This window comes from Hyaena hyaena, unplaced genomic scaffold (genome assembly GCF_003009895.1).
Source record: "Hyaena hyaena isolate Hyena2069 unplaced genomic scaffold, ASM300989v1 scaffold_606, whole genome shotgun sequence".
NCBI classification, from domain to species: Eukaryota; Metazoa; Chordata; class Mammalia; order Carnivora; family Hyaenidae; genus Hyaena; species Hyaena hyaena.
Genome location: NW_024081238.1, coordinates 919,781 through 942,498, shown reverse-complemented (window position 1 = coordinate 942,498; position 22,718 = coordinate 919,781). Strand labels below are relative to the sequence as shown.

Below are 22,718 nucleotides of genomic sequence, written 5' to 3'. Positions count from 1 at the left end.
TTAGAACATTTCTTGGAACATAGTAAATTGCCAGTAAACATTAGATTAATGAAGGAGTGAATGAATGAATGAATGAATGAATGAAGAATGAATATCTCTGCTCTGCCAGCTGACCACAAATTCCTGCTCCCCAGACTCTTCACTAGGAGAGCCCCAGAGCCACTGTATTCCTCTGTTTTCAGCAGATTCCTAGTTCTAAACTCTTAGGATTTATCCCACTGGTTGCCACACAAGTCTCTAGCCACATGAGTCTACAATTGCAGGTCACCCTGCACAACTCCTGACTCACGTTTTATTAATTAGCAATTTGAACCATATACTTTGGCCAGCAACATTTGGTTATCAACCTTCAACCAAACTTAACTAATGTTTGTCCATGTGCCTTGAAAGAATTTTCATCATTACCTTCAGGTCCTGGTTAGAAACTACTCTCAAAGTCCTCTCCTATCACCTTCAAAGATGATCTCCCTGTAATCATATCCTTAATTAGTTTATTCAAGCTGTACCATATTGTAATTTTTACTGTTGATTTTAATTTTTTATATCACTGAACATACATATTTATTTTTCCCTTGCAACACTTTAAGTGCTTTAAACTAGTTATCATTTATTTCTCTTGTTTTTAAATCTTAGATTTGTCTCCCATCACAGTTTCTTGATTTCCCCTCAGGAGATAAAAAGCAAGGAATTTAAAATAAAGTTATGTCCTAATTATTACTGACATTACACAATTTTACTTATTGTGGTGACTCTTCAGAGTGGCTGAATTTCACCAAATCCCAAATCTTCTCACCTCAGTCATTTTTTTAAAGTTTATTTATGTTTTGAGAGAGAATGACAGAGAGAGACAGAGAAACACACACACACACACACACACACACACACAGAGTGTGTGTATGTGCACGCACAAGTGGGGAGGGGCAGAAGGAGGAGAGAAAAATCCCAAGCTGATGGTGGGAGCACAATGTGGGGCTTGAACACATGAACCATGAGATCGTGACCTGAGCTGAGATCAAGAGTTGGACGCTTAACCACCCAGGTGCCCCAGATCTTTTTTTTTTTTTTTTAATGTATTGCCACAGTCTCTCTCCTCATCTGCCAGGACAATGAGATCCTTGAATGCTGAAACCAATCTCATTCATCTATAAACCCTTAATAACTAGCACATTTTTTGGCACATAACAGAAGCTTAAGAAAACTTAAGTAATCATGTTTCCAAAGGTTGTTGTGAAGCATGGTTCAGAAGTGTGGGCTCTACAGTTCTGGTCCCTGGAATCATCACAATGTTCTACTGCACTCGTTCATGGGTCAAGTGCAGACGACTGTGTCTGCAGGGCCTCGTGCTTCAGCACCAGTATGTAAGGGGCCCACCATTCTTAACTGTCTCTGACTTGCCACTGCAGAAAGTTTATTCTGTCTTCAGTGGGAAGAAAATTAAACTTATGATATTTTAGGTGCTTTTTCAATGTATCTGGTTTATAGTTCTATAATTTATTTGCCTATATTGTGTAGAAGGCAATAAGGGCCCCAGACTTAGAAAAAGCAATTGTCCATTTGTGACAAAGAAAAGTGGAGGAAAAGTAGTATGTTACTAAGTAGATGCCAAATTAGCCAGGGCTTAGCAACAAAGGAAGCAAAGGAGGTACTTTCTTTGATCAGAGAAGAGGGAGAAGGTGGGAAGGCGGTAAGGCTCAAAGTCAGAGAGGGATTAGCAATGTCTTTTATTTGAGGCCGAGCCTGCAAACCATTCACTTAGGGCTCATTATGTTTCCTTTGATTTGGTTCCAGAGTCTGAAGCGGAGCTGAGCACTGAACACAGGGGTCAAGGAGGCCCAGGTATAAAGGGTGGAGAAGAGCAGTGAAAAGAAGACAGGCAGGACATTATCCCTTCGTGCATCCCCTAGTTTCGTCATACTCATTTGATCCCTCTCTCTGCTCTCTTTCTCTTCCTTCATACATACACATGTATGGTGCTCCTCTTCTTACCAGCTATTCCTAAACCTGAACATTCTCATGGACTCAGGATCTAATTTTAGTTATAGTATGTGCTAACTCAAGTCAGCATGTCATTATTAGAAGTTTAATGGCATTTCTTATCATTCTGAAAGCACTGCAAATTTATTAATTTTACACTGGTTTCCTGATTTTTTAATTTGTTGAGAGAGAGAGAGAACAAACAGGGGAGGAACTGAGCAAGAGGGAGGGAGAGGATCCCAAGCAAGCTCTATACCCTCAGCACAGAGCCTGATGAGAGGCTTGAACCCATGAACCACGAGATCATGACCTGAGCTGAAACCAAGAGTCAAACACTTAACCAACTGAGCCACCCAGGTGCCCCTACACTGGTTTTCTTATGATACCATAATCTATCATATAAGCTGCCAACCCTTCAGTTGATTGAACATTAGAAATTTAACTATATAGATGACTTAAGCTTTAATCTCTTTAAAAAGTTATTTTGTGTAAGTGGCAAACCACCTCCCCAGAATTTCGCCACACATTTTCTATCATAGTTTTATTTTTCATGTTGATTCATATGTAAGTCTCCTCTCTTTTGGTTCACTCCTTCCCTACAGAATTTTAACCTCATTCTCCCTTGAGAAGCTATAAATTACTTATCTTTGAATCTTTTAAAAGTTCTTGTGGTTCAAAATTTTTTAGTAGTAAGACTATTTTTGTCACTATGAGATAATCCCTCAATGAAAGCAGCATTAATCTTCACAAAGCTAATCTTCCACTCCATATTTTTCTTTTCTTAGCAAAACAAAACTTTATTTGTGGGTTACCACAACTCTTCAAACTTCTCTTTTTGTAAACATCTAGATCTTTATTATATACTAAATCATTATGTACCATGAGGGAATTAGAAAGGAAAGAATGACTCAACACTTCTCTTTCATTGAAACTACATATGCACAAGGGGGAAAGAGCAATAATAATAATAATAATAATAGTAATGGTAATAATAAACCTTATGGAGTTTTGCTATTTTCAACAGGCATTCTCTTCTTATTTGATCCGATAAGAATTCTGTAAGGAGGATATTATCATCCCCATTTTACACATGAGAAAACCAAGTACAAAATGTTGATATGACGTGTCCAAATTTTCTTAACCATAACCAGAGTTTAAAATTGGCCTTCTAACTTCACAGACTATTGCTTACCATAAATGTCTCTCAACAGTGAAAAGATATTATATTATTCTCTGCCTCAAGTCACCCATATTACGTAGTATTAGGATTCAAGGCACAAAGGAAACACTCTAATTGTATTATTAATACTTTTATTTTTAAATGCTGTAAGAAAGGGAAGAATATTTCAAGGGAAACTTGAGACTTGAACTTTGGAAAATGAGACCTGTAACTGAAAGAGGGAGGGGACATTCCTATATGTAGGGTTACAAAAGTAAAGCTCTAGTTTCAATAACAGGCATGTCTTATGCAAGACATTGGGAAGACTCCCTCAGCTGATGAGCTGTAGCAGAAGATGTTCTGAATACGAAGTCCAGGGGCAAATAATAGTACTGAATGCCCCTGAATGCTGGGCTGAGGAGCTACTTGATAGACAATTATGAGTCTCTGGAGAGTTTTACGCTCAAAAGCGACAAGATCAAATCACTGCTTTAGTCAGATATTTAATGTGCTTTAAAACTCCAGGCTTTGGTGATGACCATCTGGACTGGAGGAGGGCAATGGGTATGGAGAAGAAAGGAACAAATGTGAAACAACTTTGAAAAGAAGAGACAGTATAATCTGGCAGCTGATTAGAAATAAAGAAGAATAAAGAGTCAAAGTCCTCATTGAGCTTTCAAGCCCAGGTAAAGGCACTAATTAGAACACAGAAAGACTAGTGAACTCACTCTGGTTTGTAAAGTGAAGAAGGGGATCTAAGGAATGATCTTTATGAAACTAGCAGGAATGGGGATGCTCTCAGGCACATTAAAAAAAAGTTCAAACTTACTGAAATCCATTATTCCTCCCTTGATATTTCGAAGTCAACAGATAAGAATATCACCTTGGGCATTTGGTAAGATTATGACTACCCTTGTATTGACAAGAAGAGTAAATAGCAGCTAGACAATTTTCTGGTTGAAATCAATTCATAAATCTCTCAAGTCATAAATAACTCCTCAAAAACATTTCCTTCAGTAAATATCATATACCTTTAGTCACAACAAAGTATCCCTTTCTCCTTATCCTGAAGCAATTTCTGAAATCAAGAATCTGATTACCGTATTATTGCTGTATTCCAGTTTATTTTATTCAGAGAATTATAGTCCTTATCTTCTAGAATCCTAGACAGAAGAGGTTATATGGTGTGATGGAGCTACACAAGAGACATTTATTTTATACCAGTGCATCTTAAACTTTTTGGTCTCAGGAATCCTTTGAAGGAAATTCTTAAAAATGTTTGAGGACCCAAGAAAGTTTTTCATAACATGGCTTATAGCTACTGACATCTACTGCATTTGAAACCAAAACAGAGATGTTTCAATGATCTGTATATGCATTTTAAAAGAACAATAATAAACCCATTATAAATTAATGTAAATGCATATTTTAATGAAAAATAACATTTTCCAACCAAAAAATTTTAGGGAGAAGAGTGGCATTATTGGACACTTTTGCAAATTTCTATAGTGTTTGGCTGAAGAGAAGAAAGCTATACTTTCATACTGCTTCTATAGTAAGTCTATTGAAATATATCATTTCAGTTCAAGTGTATGAAGAAAATCCAACCACAGATATGCTACTGGAAAAAGAGAGATTTTAAAAAAAAATTTTATTGTTTTATTTATTTCTGAGAGAGAGAGAGAGAGAGAGAAACAGCATGAGCAGGGGAGGGTCAGAGAGAGAGGGAGACAGAATCTGAAACAGCCTCCAGGCTCTGAGCTGTCAGCACAGAGCCTGATGCGGGGCTCAAACCCACAAACCATGAGATCATGACCTGAGCCAAAGTTGGACATTTAACCAACTGAGCCACCCAGGGGCCCCAAAAGAGAGATATTTTAATAGTTGTAAAAATCACCTTTGATACCACACATGGTAGCGATAATAAGTGGTAATTTCTTAATGGTGAGTTGAAATGTGAAATCTGAAACCAAATATCAATAAGCTTACTCTTTTGTCTTCAAATCAATCCACTGGTCTGTCTACCAAGATCTTTTACCCACGCATGATTTTGTAACATAATATGTTTGTCCTTTGGAAAATATTGGTTCATTGAGATTATGCAGCTCTTTAAAATGCTGACACATTTTATTACAGAAAATAAATATCACATTTGCTGCTATTACTACCAGTCTCATCAGAAAAGTCTTTAAGTATTTGGAAGCTCTCAAACTCATAGTGGTATATATAGGTTTTCCAAAACTCTAATTTTATTTGAAACTTCAAATGCTATTATTGGCAGCAGTTATTTCCCCTGACGGGAAAATAAATCACTCCATTCATTTTTTAAGAAAATGAATGTCAAGTATTAAAGTCTAAATAACTATAATTTGTCTGCAATTTGGTTTTTCAATTTAAAATCATATTTCATGGAATATGCGGGTAGTTTAACTCACAACTCAAATAATTGTGCATGTGATTTTTCTCAATGCCATCATACTTCAAGGTGTAGGAGTTTTTTATGTATTCTTTTCTTTGTATCACACAAAATAATAAAATGACATATAAAACAGAAAAATAAAAGATATATAAAATAGAAAAAGAAAAATAAGTAAGATAAAAATAAATGATATACACTCAAGAGTTGAGAAGAATCCCCTAGTTAAATCACATAAAAAGAGACATAACAAATACTACAAATTTAAGAAGACTGAAATCATACCAAATATATTTTCCAACCGCAATGGTACAAAGCTAAAGATCAACAACAAAACAAAGCTGGAAAATCTACAATGTAAATATTAAACAACACATTACTGCACAAACACTGGGCCAAATAAGAAATCAAATGGCAAATAAAAATATGTCTCAAAACAAAAGAAAAACACAATATCCCAAAACCTACGGGATATAGCAAAAGCAGATATTACAGTGAAATTTATGCTACAAATGTTTAGATGAAGAAAAAAAGTTCAAATAAACAACAGTACACAGCGAGGAACTAGAAAAAGATAAAACTTAGCTGAAATTTAGTAAAGAAAGGAAATAACAAAGAAAAATAAGAAATAAATAAAATAGAGATCAGAAAAACAGTAACATTTGAAAGTAATGGCCAGTTTAAAAATATAAACAAAACTGGTAATGCTTTAACTATGTTAACTAGAAAAAAAGAAGAAGACTCAAAAACCAAAATTAGAAATGGAAGAGAAAACAATACAACGGATAATCACGGAAATACACAGTTACAATAAACATATATGAATATATCTGATAACTTAGAAAAAAACCCAGATAATTCTTAAAAAGGCACAAGTTACCAAGACTAAATCATGAATCTTGAATCCAAGAAATAGGAAATCTTCTTGAACCAATAACAAGAATGAAAGTTGAATTAGGAATCAAAAATCTCCCAACAGACAACAGCCCAAGACCACATGATTTCATTGGTGAATTCTACCAAACATTTAAAAAAATAATAACACAATCTTTATCAAAATCTTACAAATAATGGAATAGAGGGAACATATTCAAAATCATTCTGTGAGGCCAGCACTACCCTGATACTGAAGCAGGATAAAAACAATACAAGACCAAAAAAAGTCTAGTTTGTCTGTTTTTAAGTACTGTTGCTCCATTTTTTTGACATCTATTGCATAATAAATGTTTCCCCTCTCCCCCCACTTTCAATCTGCCAGTGTTTCTAGGTCTAACAAGAGTCTTTTATGGGCAGCATATAGATGAGTCTTTTTTTTTTTTAACTTATCCTGACAGGCTATATCTTTTAATTGGGGTTTTTAGTCCACTTATAATCAAAGTAATTATTGATAGATATGTATCTGTTGCCATTTTATTACTTGCTTTGTCTTTGTTTCTGGAGATTTTCTCTGATCTTTTTTTGTCTTTGTCACTTTTGGTCTCTCCTTTACACTGAGAGAGTCCCCTTTAAATGTTTGATAGAATTTATTCAGGAAGCCATCTGGTCTTGGAGTTTTGTTTGTTGGGAGTCTTTAAATTACTGATTTCATTGCTGGTAATCAGTCTTTAAATTTTCTATTTCTTCCTGATTCAATTTTGAGAGGTTATATGTTCTACAAATTTACCCATTCTTCTTGGTTGTCCAATATGTTGGCATATACTTTTTCATAATATCCTCTTACAATTGTTTGTATTTCTGTGGTGTTGTTTGGTTGTTACTTCTATTTCAGTTGTGATTTTGTTTATTTGGGTTTTCTCTCTCTCTTTTTATGAGTGTGGTTAGAGTTTTATCAATTTTTTGATATTTTCAAAGAACAAGCTCCTGGTTTCATTAATCTGTTCTATTGGCATTTTGTTTGTTTGTTTGCTTATTTTTGTCTTTGTTTTTGTTTTAGTTTCCATATCATTTATTTCTGCTTTAAATCTTTATTATTTCCTCCCTTCTGCTGGTATTGTTTGTTCTTTTTCTATCTCCCTTAGGTTTAAGTTTGGTTGTTTATTTGAGATTTTTCTTGCCTCTCGAAGTAGGCCTCTATTGCCATAATCTTTCCACTTAGAACAGCTTTTGCTGCATCCCAAATATTTCAGACTGTTGTGTTTTCATGTTCATTTGTCTCCATGTATTTTTTTTATTTCCCATTTGATTTCTTGGTTGTCCCATTCATTGTTTAGTAGCATGTTATTTAACCTCCATGTGTTTGTGTTCTTTCCAGATTTTTTCTTGTAGTTGGTTTCTAGTTTTATACTATTGCGGTCAGAAAAGTTACATGATATGATTGCAATCTTTTTCATTTGTTGATACTTGTTTTGGGGTCTAACATGAGACCTATTCTGGAGAAAGTTCCAGGGGCACTTGAAAATAATGTGTATCCTGCTGTTTTCACATAGAATGTTCTGAATATATGTGTTAGATCCAGATGGTCCAATGTGTCATCAAAGCTACTGTTTTCTTGTTGATTTTCTGTCTGGATGATCTATCCACTGATGTAAGCAGGGTGCTAAAGTCCTTACTTCCTTTATGTTTGTTAATAGCTGCTTTATATATATTTGGGTGCTTTCATCATGGGTACATAAATAATTAAAATTGGTCCCTTTTGATTATGTAATGTCTTTCTTTGTCTCTTGTTACGGTCTTTTTTTTTTAGACTCCATTTTGTCCAATATAAGTATTGCTACCCTGGCTTTCTTTTCTATTTGCATGATAAATGTTTTTCTACCCCTCCACTTTCAATCTGCATGTGTCTTTAAGTCTGAAGTAGGTCTCTTGTAGGCAGTATATAGATGGGTCTTGCTTTTTTTATCCATTCAGTCACCCTACGTCTTTCAATTGGAGCCCATTTGCATTCAAAGTAATTCCTTAAAGGTATGTGCTTATTGCTGTTTTGTTTCTTGTTTCACAGTTGTTTTTGTAGTTCTTCTCTGTTCCTCTCTATTCTTGCTCCGTTCCCTTGTGGTTTGAGAGTTTTATTTAGTGGTATACTTGAATTCCTTTGTTTTTTTATTTTTTGCATATCTAATACAGGTTTTTGGTTTGTAGTTACAATTAGTGTGTTACCATTAGGCTCATATATAACAGCTTATGCATGTAGCAGTCTAAATTAAATTGATGGTTACTGAGGTTTGAACCCATTCTTAAAGCACTATATTTTTACTCTCTGACCTCCTAGTTTTTATGTATATGATGTCATCCTCTCATTTTGTGAATTCCTTGACTAATTTTTAAAGAAATAATTTTTTACCACTTTTGTATTTTAACCTCTGTGCTAATTTTCTAAGTGGTAAATGTTTTACTATATTTGTATGAACCTATGAAATTTTTCTTTTAATTTTCTTACTCATGATTATGGCCTTTCCTTTCCATCCAAAGAATTCCCTTTAACATTTCTTGTGAGGCTGGTTTACTGGTGATGGATATCTTTAACTTTTGTTTGTCTGAACAACTCTTTATCTCTCCTGTTCTTAATTACTTCCTTACTGAGTATTCTTTTTTTTTTTTTTTTAATGTTTTATTTATTTCTAGGAGAGACAGAGAGAGACAGCGTGAGCAGGGGAGGGTCAGAGANAGTCACAGACTGAAACAGGCTCCAGGCTCTGAGCTGGCAGTCAGCACAGAGCCCGACGCGGGGCTCGAACCCACGAACCGCGAGATCATGACCTAAGCGAAAGTCGGACGCTTAACCGACTAAGCCACCCAGGCGCCCCTACCTTACTGAGTATTCTTGATTGCAGGTTTTTTCCTGCACTTTGAATATATCATGCCTCTCCCTCTTGCCTGTAAAGTTTCTGCTGAAAAATCAGCTGACATCTTTATTTCCTTTGTATGTAATTGTTTTTGTTTCTCTTGCTGATTTTAAATTCTCTCTTTATCACTACTTCTTGTCATTTTAATTATTATGTGTATTATTGTGGGCTTCTTTGGGTTGGTTGATTTTTTGAGGGTTCTCTGTACTTCCTGGATCTGGATGCCTGTATCTCTCCCCAGATTAGGGAAGTTTTCAGCTATTATTTTTTCAAATAAATTTTCTGCCCCTTTCTCTCTCTCAGATCTCTATAATGGGAATGTTAATATGTTGGATAATGTCACTGAGTTCCCTTAACCTATTCCCATGTTTTATTATTATTTTTTCTTTTGGCTATTCAGCTTGATAGTTTTCCATTACTCTGTTTTCCAGCTTGCTGATCCATTCTCCTGCTTCCTCTAGTCTATTCTTTATTCCCTCTAGTGTATTTTTAATATCAGTCATTCATTTCTTCATCTATGATTGGTTCTCTTTTATATTTTCTATCTTTATTGAAGGCCTCACTGAGATCCTCTACTCTTTTCTCAAGTACAGTAGGTATCTTTATGACCATTACTTTGAATTCTCTATCAGGCTTATCGTTTATCTCCATTTCATTTAGCACTTTTGCTGTGATTGTGTCCTGTTCTTTCATTTGGGACATATTTCTGTCTCCTCATTTTATCTAACTCTCTGTGTCTCTTTCTCTGTATTAGGAAAGTCAGCTATGTCTCTTGATCTTGAAAGTAGTGGTGTTATGAAGAAGTCCCATAGTGCAATGCCCTTATTTACCAGAACCTAAAGCTTCAGTGATGTCTCCTATGTGTATTGTATGCACCCTACTGTTGTGACTTAGCCACATATTCCTTCAGTCCAGTCAGGTGCAATGGCTCTGTTTGCCTCTTGTGGGCATGGTTTGGTCCCTGTAGTGTTAAGGGGCCAGTCAGGGATCACGTTGTGCTTGTAGCTGGGTGAGACCAGATGCCTGCCTTCAGCCTGTTTGCTGGAACTATAGTTGTATAAAACTGCCCTGCAGTGTTCTCCTTGCATTATCTGCTAAGGGACTTTCTTTGGCAGGGCTGATAATCTGACCAGATGCCTGTCCCCAGTTTGTCTTTTGGGGTTGCAGTGACCCCAAACTACAGGGCTCTCTTTCTGTACTGCCCACTGTGAGGTTTCTGATGGTGGGTGGGGCCAGTGTCAAGTTAGATGTCTGTCCCAGCCCACTGCTGGGGTTGTAGCCTAAATGGTTTGTATTGATATCTACCCCTCTCCCCAAAGCTAGAGTCACTTTGGAGCTGTGCTGTGCATTGTTGTGGCTGCTTGCAGAATGAGACACATCAGGTACTGCTTTGGAGGGACTCCTGCCAAGTGGGGTGAGTTGAATGCAGCAAGTCCACAGCCATATATAACTTTTGAGTCCCCCCAAAACTTAACCATGAATAGCCTACTGTTGACTGGAAGTCTTACTGAAAACATAAACAGTCAATTAACATGTATTTTGTAAGTTATAGGTATTACATACTGCATTCTTACAATAAACTAAGCTAGAGAAAATAATGTTATTAAGAAAATCATAAGGAAGAGAAAACACACTTACAGTAGTCCACTGTATGTACTGAAAAAATCCAGGGGCACCTGGGTGGCTCAAGTCAGTTAAGCACCCATGTCTTGATTTTTGCTCAGGTCATGATCTCACAGTTTGTCACACTGAACCCCACACTGGGCTCTATGCTGACAGCACAGAGCCTGCTTGGGATTCTCTCTCTCCTCTTTCTCTGCTCCTGCTCTGCTAGTTCTCTCTCTCTCTCTCAAAATAAATAAACAATAAAAAAAAAAAAAAGAAAAGAAAAGAAAAAGTGGACCTGCACAATTCAAACCTGTTTTGTACAAAGGTCAACTGAATGTATTTTAAATACTATCTAGTGGTAAACTATGAAAAGGTCAACATTTTTATGGGACTGTAAATAGAATAAGATTTCTCTGGTTCTTAACATTAATTTCTCCAACTGGCAAGGAATTAAACAAAATGTTTTTAGAGGAAATTATGCCTATTTGGTGGGATAGTAATTTTAGGAGGTTCTAGTTTCTATCTTTCAAGAAGCTTATATAAGCTTAGAATCAAATTCAAGTTCCAGCTTTGCTATTTTCTTCAAGTGTTGCTGCATAATGTAAACCATTAACTTTTGAAGGTTTTAGAGAATTAAAGAAAGAATTTTAAAGGCACAAAATGACCTCAGATCTGAGTCCATTAAAAGAAAAGAGCTGGCTCAAATTCTAAACCAAGAGTTATGCAGAGGGCTGTTGGGTTAGATGTTCCCCCTGTGGAAGTGGCAGGTAAGTGGGCCTTTGGTACTTAGTTATAGGCACTGGAATATAGAAAAGACTTTTGGGGTGCTTGGGTGCCTCAGTCAGTTAAGCATCCAACACTTGGTTTCAGCTCAGGTCATGATCTCACGGTTCGTGAGATCAAGCCCTATGTCAGGGTTGGTGCTGACAGTGCTGAGCCTGCTTGGGATTCTGTCTCCCCGCTCTCCATCCCTCCCCTGCTTGTGTGCTCCCTCCCTCTCAAAATAAATAAACTTCAAAAAGAAAAGACTTTCAGACACTATGGAGACATCTATGTACACCAATCACACTAATCTAGATGGTCTAACCAGTAAACAAAAAAACAAAAAATGAAACACTAGTTGCTCTAGACTTAGCAATATATCATCTTATCTGTCTTGTTTACTGAACCTAGTTTCTGTATCCGTAAAATTGGACTAATAATTGAGGATTATCCAGACCTAGCAATATGGTATAATTCCAAGATAACATGTTCATGGCTAGAACTAGTTAATTTACAGGATAGTTTTGGGGTCATAAAATCTAAGAGTAAAGGATAAAAGTATATAGGGTCTCAAACCAACTTGTAAGATTCCCCCAAGTTATCAATTTTCACTGTAATTTGGGATGAAGGAATACGTGTCATTAGTCATCATAATGACTGATGGAAAAGGCCTGGAAATTTGGCCTTTCAGTAAATGTTGAAGGGTAATGACACACAGCATTCTCTTCTAGGTCAGCAGGGGGTGTCAGGCCACCAGACTTCTTGCTTTCATTGTAAGCTTCTGCAGTTTCAGAGGAAATCTTTCAATGAACAAAGTATTCAAATGAAATTCATCCATGACAGCTGTGACTCTTATTTCATTTAATGTTTACTTATTTAATGTTTTGTTTTGATTTTTCAGAGCTACTTTTCTAGACATCTGTAAAAAATTAATACACCATAACTAAATTAGGTTCCTAGACCCAATTCCAATGTGTGTATGGAGGCTTCCCCACACCAACAAGCAATTCTTGGGCACTAGCAGAGTGTCTGAAAATTCAGCTCAATTCTGACATTATCACCTGGAGACAGAATCAGATTCGACTCATAAAGAACCCAGTCTCACAAGGTTACCTCCCCACCCATGCCAAGTTGTTACCTGGGCTTCTACCCTATGGGCTATAAATTGAAGGTTCCAATAACCCCTCCTGGGATATTACCAATTTGCTAGAATTGCTCTCCAAACTCAGGAAAACCTATTTACTCACTGGATTACTTTATTTCAAAGGATATTAAAGGTTACAAATCAATAGCCAGATGAAGAGACATATGAGTTGAGGTCCAGAACAAAGGAGCCTTTACCCTCATGGAGCTTGGGGCTTGGTACGATGGCATATTGAAGCATTCTGGAACCCCAACGCAGAAACTTCCAAACCCATTCTCATCCTTTTGGATTCTTAATGGAGGTTGCATTATGGTAGGCATGACTAAATAACTCACTGGCCATTGATTCAACCTCCAGCCTCCCTCATCTCCCCAGAAATCAGAGGGCAGGACTGGAAGTTCCAATCCTCTATATCTGGTTGGTTCCTCTGGCAACCAGCTTCCAACCTTAGGTGCATTGCAAAGTCACCTTCATTAACATAAACACAGTTGTGGTGGAAAGGACTTGGTATGAATAACAAGATACTCACTTTACCTTTATGGCTCTGAAGCAACTGAGGACAAAAGACCAAATATGACAAAAGGTGCTCACACTGCTCTTATTGCTTAGGAAATTCTGAGCCTTTTGGGAGCTGGGAGCTGTGATGCAGACCAACTATATATATTTCTTATAAAGCACAGTATTGTGATAAATACAGTAAAAATTCTTAGCTTATATTTTACAAACATGTCTTTATTTATGACTATCAGAAAAATCAACTCATTTAAAACTAGGATTGAATCTAGTTTCTGATGCTTTTCAAAGGAAACAAATAAACAAAAAATTAGCTCCAAAAAAAACCTATAGCATTCCTCCTGTAAAAAGGAGCATTGCAGATATAATGAGATAGGGACTTTAAGAAAAGTGGTTATATTACTAACAAATGTGCAAGGTTTTCCTCTACGAAATTCAAATCATGTACTAAGAAAGACAGTTCTTAGGGCACCTGGGCGGCTCAGTCGGTTAAGCATCTGACAGGAGTCAGATTTTTGGCTCAGGTCATCATCTTACCATTTGTGAGATCAAGCCCCACGTCAGGCTCTGTGCTGACAGTGCTGAGCCTGCTTGGAAATCTTTCTCTCCCTCTCTGCTATTCCTCTACTTGTGCACTTTCTCTCTCTCTCTCTCTCTCTCTCTCCCTCTGTCTAAGATAAATAAACAAACATTTAAAAAGAATAAATACAGTTTATACCATGCAGTTGCATCTAGGCACGACATGTGGAAAGCTAGTAAAGGCTCACGTGATCAGGACAAGGTAATCTGGGTGCACTGAGACAACAGGGGTGGTAGTGAGGCAGGCGTGAGAAGCTAAGAGTGCAGGAAATTTTGAAAAATTTAATTACAAACAAATAAAAATTAAGAACAAATGCAAAATGCTTAGCTGGGGGCATATATAAAAGAAAACAGCTTGTAATCTGGTTTTTAAAAACCTAACAAAATTACAGTAGTCCCCACTTATGAATTCATGAGGGCTGTGTTCCAAGACCCCCAGCGAATGCCTGAAACTGTGGTAGTACTAACCCCTCTGGATGCTAGTTTTTCTTATACCTACATACCTATGACAAAGTGTAATTTATAAATTAGGCACAATTAGAAGTGAGCAATAATAAATCATAATAAAATAGCACAAGCATAACAATATACTGTAATCAAAGTTATGTGAATGTGGTCTTACTCTCTTTCAAAAGCTCTTATGGTGCTGCTCTCACCTTTCCTGTGATGATGCGAGATGATAAAATGCCTCCGTGAGAAGTGAGGGGAATGACCCAGGCTTTGTGATGTAGCCGTAGGCTACTACTGACCTTTGGATTTCGCTTCTGAAGGAGAATCACCTGCTTCCAGACCCCACAGAGTCGGGTAATTAAACTCTGAAAAGCAAAACCACTGATAATGAAGGACTACTTCTGTGGAGGGAAAAAAAAAAAAAAAAACCAAACCCAAAACCAAACCAAACAAAAAAACACTACTGGAGGAAATGGGAGAGGGAAAGCCTGCATCTTTCTCATTTGCTTTGTATACCAATGGCAACTAAGAAGGGGGGACGCATTCTATATTGTCATACTGTCAATTGATTTAGCAACTCATGTGTTTCAGAGGTTGTGGAGGGGCACCTGGGTGGCTCAGTTGGATCAGCGACTGACTCTTAGTTTCGGCTCAGGGCGTGATCTTGTGGTTTTTGAGTTCTAGCCCCATGTCGGGCTCTGCACGGCCATTGTGAAACCTGCTATGGATTCTCTCTCTCCTCCTCTCTCTCTGCTCCTCCCCTGCTCATAGTCTCTCTCTCTCTCAAAACAAATAAATAAATAAAACAAAAAAAAAAAAGAGTTGTGGAAAGTAAACTAATTACATACCATCATTTGCATTAATAGATAAACACAGCTCTGACCCATTCATGACCTACCGTGTCTATGGAAGTAGTTTTCATCACCTTGGTTATTTTACCCCTCAAGTGGGCCAGGCAATCCAGATCTAGGTGACAGATGAGGACAATTCATAAACTTTTGAATAAAAGGTAATGTTTCTAAAGGGAAGGAATCTAAATGTGGAAAACAGTGGTTTTTTGTTTGTTTAACCTAATTTTGCATCCAATAATTCATCTATATGCATACTGCCAATATAAGTAATACATATTTTCTACTTACTTAACATAGATAAGAAGATCTAAAAGACAGTGATGTATAAATATGAGGTGCTTGATGAGTTGATTCATTATATGTTTTCAAAGAAGGCTCCAGGAGCAAGCTGTTCATGTTTGCATTGCTGGAACAGAGTTATTCCAAAGCATTTATATTGCACTAAAAAATCTCCTCTGTTATGTGTGTTCGGTCTGGATGCTGGTTAAAAACAATTGGGGGCTGAGGGGAGTAGTATGAGTGAATAACCTTGAATGTCCTTCAGAAAGTGCATAATAACCGTGTCCTGCCTTGAATTATCATAGTTCATTAGGTTTCTGAATACCCTATTCAATCATTTCAAAGCTTGTCCATGGTTAAAGAGTAACAACATGATTATTTCCCTTTCCCCAAGGGAACTGCTAAATTACAGTATCCTGTTCTGGGAGATCCAAGTCTCTGACACAAATAATGAACATTAAGGCCTCTCTCACTTGGAATAATTGTGGTGTGTCCAGCTTCATTGTTCTGAGTGGGGTCTCTGGTGTGCTTTCATAAATACTTCAATTTATAGACTATTTTGGGAAAAAATGTGGCTTTTTTTTCTAGTACATTTTATAATCCATCAGATATCAGCGAGCTCTGATATCAGGGTTCATACTATGGCTTAAGCCATATTGTTGCATTAGAACCAGACAAGAACTGATTTAATTTTCTACAGGAAATAATAGCAAACAGCAAAACAAGCAAAATTGCCAAATTTGAAGCTCAGATGTCTGTTTTAAGCATCTCCGGCCTCTCCATTATTATCCCTTTTTTTAGTAGCATCTACTCCTCCTTCTGAGGCTCACTGGGACCACATTCTCTACTTCCATCACTCAAAAAGAAAAATAACCCTGAAAATAAATAAATAAGGACAAGCCACTCATTCACAACATCGTCTTAACTTCTACAAGTAACCAGGTTAATACACAGATGACCCAATCTTCGAAAGTGACTGTACCCAAGAAAAAGCAGACGCAAAAGACCTAGGATGAAAGAACTCAATGACTGCACAGAGGCTTCATCTGGGCCATGCTTTCCTGTTTTCTATCCATCCCTCTATCTTCTGCCCCAAGGACTTCAGACTCCAGAAATGTAAAATCTGCTCTCGTGTCAAAACACTCCCATCCCTGATCTGAGTGAGCTTGAGTAATCATACTTGTGACTTACAGAATATTACAGTTTTCCATGTGAAAAACAGGAGCTGGGCCAGGTGGTAGTAGTACACAGAAATGGCCAGCACAGGGCACCTGCCTTTAACAGTCTGGTCCCGCTTATTGGAAAAATGTTGTCCTTACATGCCAACCAGTGCATGTAAGGCTCTCAGAACAGCAGCTTCTCCCAAAGAGTGAAGAGAGGTAGTTCAGAGGGATAGAAATGTCACTTTCAAAACTTCTGTCAGTGAGGGCAGCTTGAGGCAATGGAAGCAGAGGCTAAACACTAACAAAAGAGATATTCCCTGGAATTCTGGATTAGAAGTGCCTAATCTCCACATTTCTGAACTGGGAGATACTCCTGAAGCCCCTTAGAAAGTTCCATCTAGCAGATTAATAGCAATAGTCTTGGCCATTTGTTATATGACAATTCTATTTTCATATGGAAGAAGAGGACTATTACACATTGTCATTGATTGCTCTAATATTTCTATTAGAAAAAAGCAGAAGCCTGCCTCCCCAAACCCCAAATAAGAAAGGAGTTATAACTGGTTATAACTGGTTGGAAAAGAAAGAACCTTTTCAACAAAGAAAGCAACCTCACAGGTAAAGAGGTAAGGAATGGGAGGGGAGGGGTATCCTTGATTGATGTTCTTAATATTTTGTTCTCTTTTAAAAAAGCAAATGAATTCACTTGGTTTCAATAAAGGGATAGGAGCCTCTCCTGACCCTTCACCAAATATTCCATTAAAAAGCAAATATAGAATACATCGCAAGTTTTCTTTCAATCTACTATTTCAAAAGAAAATAATCAGTATCTTTTGGCATTTTGAAATCAAGGTGATGAGTTTATTTACACACTTCCTGTGCTCTCCATGTTTTGCCTGTAATAACTTCCTCTCCATCCAATTTGTTTATTCAATTAGTAGCACGGTAAAAGAAAAAAAACATATTGATTGACAATGTGGATCCAGCCCCATTGGTCACTGATCACTGATTTGTTTTTAATTAACTCTAACTTTGGAAATCACACAATTTTTTTCTTTTGTTGCGCCAGCCATGTTTCATAACTTTTTCTCATTTATTTATATTCTTGTATGTTTTATGCCATTGTTCAACACTGGAGCTGTTCAACCTCCAGAAAGACAACCAAGGAATAAGTTGCAATACTAATTTTAATATTTTATAGTGCATTAATTTATCCCAAATTTTGCTTTGGTCATTTTAGATGCAAGTATCTGACATATATTTATTTATTACATATATGTAATTAACATATGTATTCATGTCTTTGAATAAACATTTAAATATTTATGATTTTTGTAGAGTTCAATAAGATCACCTTACATCTTATAAAAATGATATATTTTAAAATACTAATTAAATAAAATTAATTGAATAATCTTCAAGGTCTGGAGTATTCAGGCAAGTAATCCAAAAATCAAATATCTTTCCAGGAGCACCTGGGTGGCTCAATAAGTTGAGTGTCCAACTCTCGATTTCTGCTCAGGTCATGATTCCAGGGTTATGGGATGGAGCCCTGCGTTAGGCTCCATGCTGAGCATGGAGGCTGCTTAAGAGTTTGTCTCTCCCTCTGCCCTTCTCCCCAACTTGTGTGGTCTCTCTCTCTAAGATTAAAAAAAAAAATGTGTTTCCAAATCTCTAAAAGACCAAGGTCAATGCAACTGTAATCTTGGGAGTTCATTCTTTGCTATCAGTTTCTAATCCTACCCTGAAAGAGATAGTGTCTGCTTTAAGCCAGAGTTAAGGAGGAAAGGGGTCTGTAAGATAGAGGAAGGTAGAATATGATCTCTTGTTGAAAGTTCACCTCATTGAAGCTGTGCACCTAGATATCCCCCATCAGGGGCACCTGGCAGGCTCAGTCAGGTAAGCGTCTGACTCGATCTCGGCTCAGGTCATGATCTCACGGTCCATGAGATTGAGCCCTGCGTGGGGCTCTGCACTGACAGCAGAGACCCTGCTTGGGATCCGCTTTCTCCCTCTCTCTCTGCACCTCCCCTGCTCATGCTTTCTCTCTTTCTCAAGATAAGTAAATAAACTTAAAAAAAAAATGTATCCCCCACCAAAATATCATCAGTCAAAAAAAAATACAAGTTAAAAATCAGCAAGTAATAAAATCTTGTCTGGTAGGAGAAAGAAAAACATAAGACATATTGTTTTTAAAAATATTGTTTAACTGAACACAGTAAGCGTGATAACATTTTTCAGACGATCAGTTTGGAGCCAGTGGTATGAATCAGGAATGTGGATGTCTGCGGTCCTAAAGCCAACTTGAGGGAGACTTGGAGGATATGAGTGAGGATTAGAGGAAGACAACAAAGGCATCTCACATGCACAATACACTATTCCTCTGATCTAATTGTCCTCAAAGCAGTAACTTGGCAACGGTGGCAACAACCACAGTGAAACAGCTTTTGTCCTTTGTCATGCTTTGATACGTGACAAAGATTTGCAGGTATGTCTAGAGTGATGATGTACGTGGCTGTGGTTTACCTACCATGCAATATTGCATAGTATTGCAACCACAATAATCCTGTAATTTAAAGAATACTCTTAATCAATCACATACTAGTTATAAAATACCTTTGTATATATAGGTTATACTCAAGTATGATAAGCTCATTACGTGACAATATCCTCGCTTGCATTGTAACACGAAGATACACCAAATAAGAATACTTGTGATTTTTTTTTTTTTACAAAGGGAAAAGCTGGAATACAAAAAACATTTTTCTTTATTTTAATATCTTTAGCATACGATATTTTTTAAGTATTGGAAGAGGAAATGTGGGCAGAAAACCTGAACAAGAGTCTGAGTAGGCAAATAAGTTGACTTATATCATGACTGTAAATCAGTTCAGGAAAGGAGGGTGGAAGGGAGAGAGGGCAAGGGAAGGGAAAAGGAAGATAAGTAAGGAAAAGAAGAATAGAACAATCCAGAAACAATCAACAAGAGTCTTTTTAAAACAGGGTAATAACTTCATAATACGACAAATTATAGCGTTATTAACCTTATAATACTGAGTAAATAAAAATGCATTATTTACTCAATGGCTAAGATAAGCTGTGAGTTGAAAAGGAATTAGGCAACTCCTGAATTTTCCAGCTCAGTAATTACTAGTATCATTTGGCATTATTTTTATTATTTAAAAGTAAAATAATCAGCGACTCCAGATTAATATTTTTAATTTGCTCTAATTTCTTTTTTTCAAAGTTTATTTCATTTTTTTTTTTTTTGAGAGGGAGAGTGAGGGAGGAGCAGAGAGAGAAAGAGAGAGAGAATCCTAAGTAGGCTCCGTGCTGTCAGCATAGAGCCCCACACGGGGCTCCATCTCACGATCATGAGATCCTGACCTGAGCCAAAAATCAAGAGTCAGATGCTTAACTGACTGAGCTGCCCAGGAGCCCCTAATTTGTCCACTTTCTATTCTATTTCATCCCTCTTCTAACATTTGAACATGTTTGTCATGTGACGGTTCCAGAGTTAAATCACAGTGCAAATGTACAAAGTCTCATTAACATAAAAGACATTTCTATTATTATCATATCAGTTATGGAAACAGAAACAGAGGATAAGAAGTCCGGTTCTCTGATTATGACTTTCCCTCAGAATAAACATTCTGTTCAAAATGTCCTGTATTTTTAAAATGGGAAATATGTTTTACCCAGAATTATCTACAAGGTCATATTGAGAAATGTTTGTACAGAGTGTCTCTGCATTTGTTTTATCAACGAGTTATCAGTGACATTAATCTTAAATTGGAGGTCCTGGAATACTAGAATCTGAAGTAAAAAAAAAAAAATGATGGAACACGTGTGAGCAGTGTTCTGTACGAGAAAGTGAAAGTCTGGTTTGACATAAAGCTTATGTGAGTACAAAGCTGGTCCCCCAGTCACTGGAGCCTCTTTTTACTTTTCCTTGTTCCCGGTGCCTTCTCTGATCTGGCTTCCTCATCACCCCAATTAGTCCCTTTTTTAGCATCTAGTGGTCAAACACTCCTATTAGGAAATTTTCTGATTCATATAATTTCACTGAAGTGTATTGGAGGGATTGGGTTTTCTGAATTACCTTTCCTATTTGCATCAAGAAATATAAGCTTCAATATAAAGAAACGAAATGCTAATGGTGACATTCCATCATCGTTTGGGAAAGGGTGTGGGAGCTGATAGAAGCAGGGGCAGAGCGGAAGAGAGGACAGAGCGTGAGTGGTGGCCCCTGCTGCACGGAGATGACTACTAAGCCATGTGCACACACAGCCCCTCTTCCTAATCCCCCCTTCTTCCAGCTGATCCCACCTAACTGCATGGTGCTGCCGAAAGAGCTCTGGATTAAGAGTGGGGAGACCCAACATGTAGTTTTAGCTCTGTCTCACTTTATTTGTATGATTCAGACCAGATTTTTTCTTACTTCATTCCCATAGCACCTGTGGGTTCTTTTAACTTAAAAACAAAAAGGCCTATAGAAAATGAAGAAGAGGCTGCAGTAATAAAAGAGAAGGGTCCTTCCAAAAGAGCAAACATCAAGGTTTAACAGAACACTAGACTAGTACCTATTACCTGAATTAAAATGTTGGCTTCTGAGACTAACCTTGCAAAATTTCCTTACTGCCCGACACTGTCAAGAGTTCCATTTGTAAATCCAAATGTCATCATTCAAAATGAATTATGATTTCCTGCTCAAACTCCCACAGAAGCTCCGGGCTGATAACAAATCGCCTGAAAGGGACGATTCCTCTTCCCAAGGGATTTAGAGCCTAACGAAGATGAATAAGATAAGTAAATATTTACTGCTGTTTTAGAAACCAGAAAGCAAACAGCCTAGTGAGTGGGCAGACTTAGCATGAGCATATAGTGATAGTAAGTAATGTGACTATGAAGGTTTTTGAGACACATAACTTATAGGATTTTGTTTGCTCCTTTTATTCGAAGAATCCTAACTTTTTACTCAGGGGTTTGTTATCTATTTATGATTGTGGAATTTCTTTACTAAACAAGGACAACCTTTGCTACTCTACTAAAAGTTTGTAAGTAAAAAGTGTAGAAAAACACAAAAACATAGAAACCCATCTGACCTAAGCACAAACTGGTAAATAACTAAAGCTCTGAAGTGCATCATCAAAAGGCCTTATGATCAGAAAAAGAAAGAAAAAGAAAGAAATAGTAGAGTTGGGACAAAAGCTAAGATAATTGGGGGGCACCTGTGTGGCTCGGTCGGTTAAGCGTCCAACTTCGGCTCAGGTCATGATCTCATGGTTTGTGAGTTTGAGCCCCACATTGGGCTCTGTGCTGACAGCTCAGAGCCTGGAGCCTGCTTCAGATTCTATGTCTCCCTCTCTCTCTGTTCCTCCTCCACTCAAGCTCTGTCTCTCTTTTTAAAAAACAAATAAACATTAAAAGAAAAATAAAAAGCTAAGACAATTGTTGTCTGCAGTGATAGAAAGGACTCAACAAATAGGGACAGGTCTGACCAGGCTTTGGGATATTATTTTATTCTTATGTTTTAAAAAAGTACTTAAAAAAATTTTAATGTTTATTTTTAAGAGAGAGGAGTGGGGAAGGGGCAGAGTGAGGAGGCAGAGAATCTGAATCAGACTCTATGCTGACAGCAGAGAGCCCAATGGGGGGCAAAAATCTGGAATGCTTCACAAATTTGCATGTCATCCTTGTGCAGGGGCCATGGTAATCTTTGCTAGTGTAGGTGTTGCAAGGCAAGTACCTTACATTTTTATAGGAAAGTCCAGGAAGTTTCTTATATGTAAATGATTATAGTTAATTTTGTATTTAGTTTTGATTAGATAATTACTCATTGTAACAAATAGATTTTTTCTCTTTATGAGATGTAGGAGGCTAAAGATGTCTTTCCCCTCATTAACTTCTCAAGTTATCTAAAATTCCAAGCTCCAGACACATGTGCCCATGTCTCTGCTTGATATCTCCACCGCTATGTCTTAAAGATACCTCAGACTCAATATGACCCATATTAAAACTATAACCTTTGTCTCCTACCT

At 37.1% G+C, this 22,718-nt stretch overlaps 1 pseudogene; it reads right to left on the bottom strand.

The window, feature by feature from the left end:
• Positions 1 to 22,336: 22,336 nt before the first annotated feature.
• On the bottom strand, positions 22,337 to 22,431 carry LOC120248738 (annotated as a pseudogene).
• Positions 22,432 to 22,718: the final 287 nt, after the last annotated feature.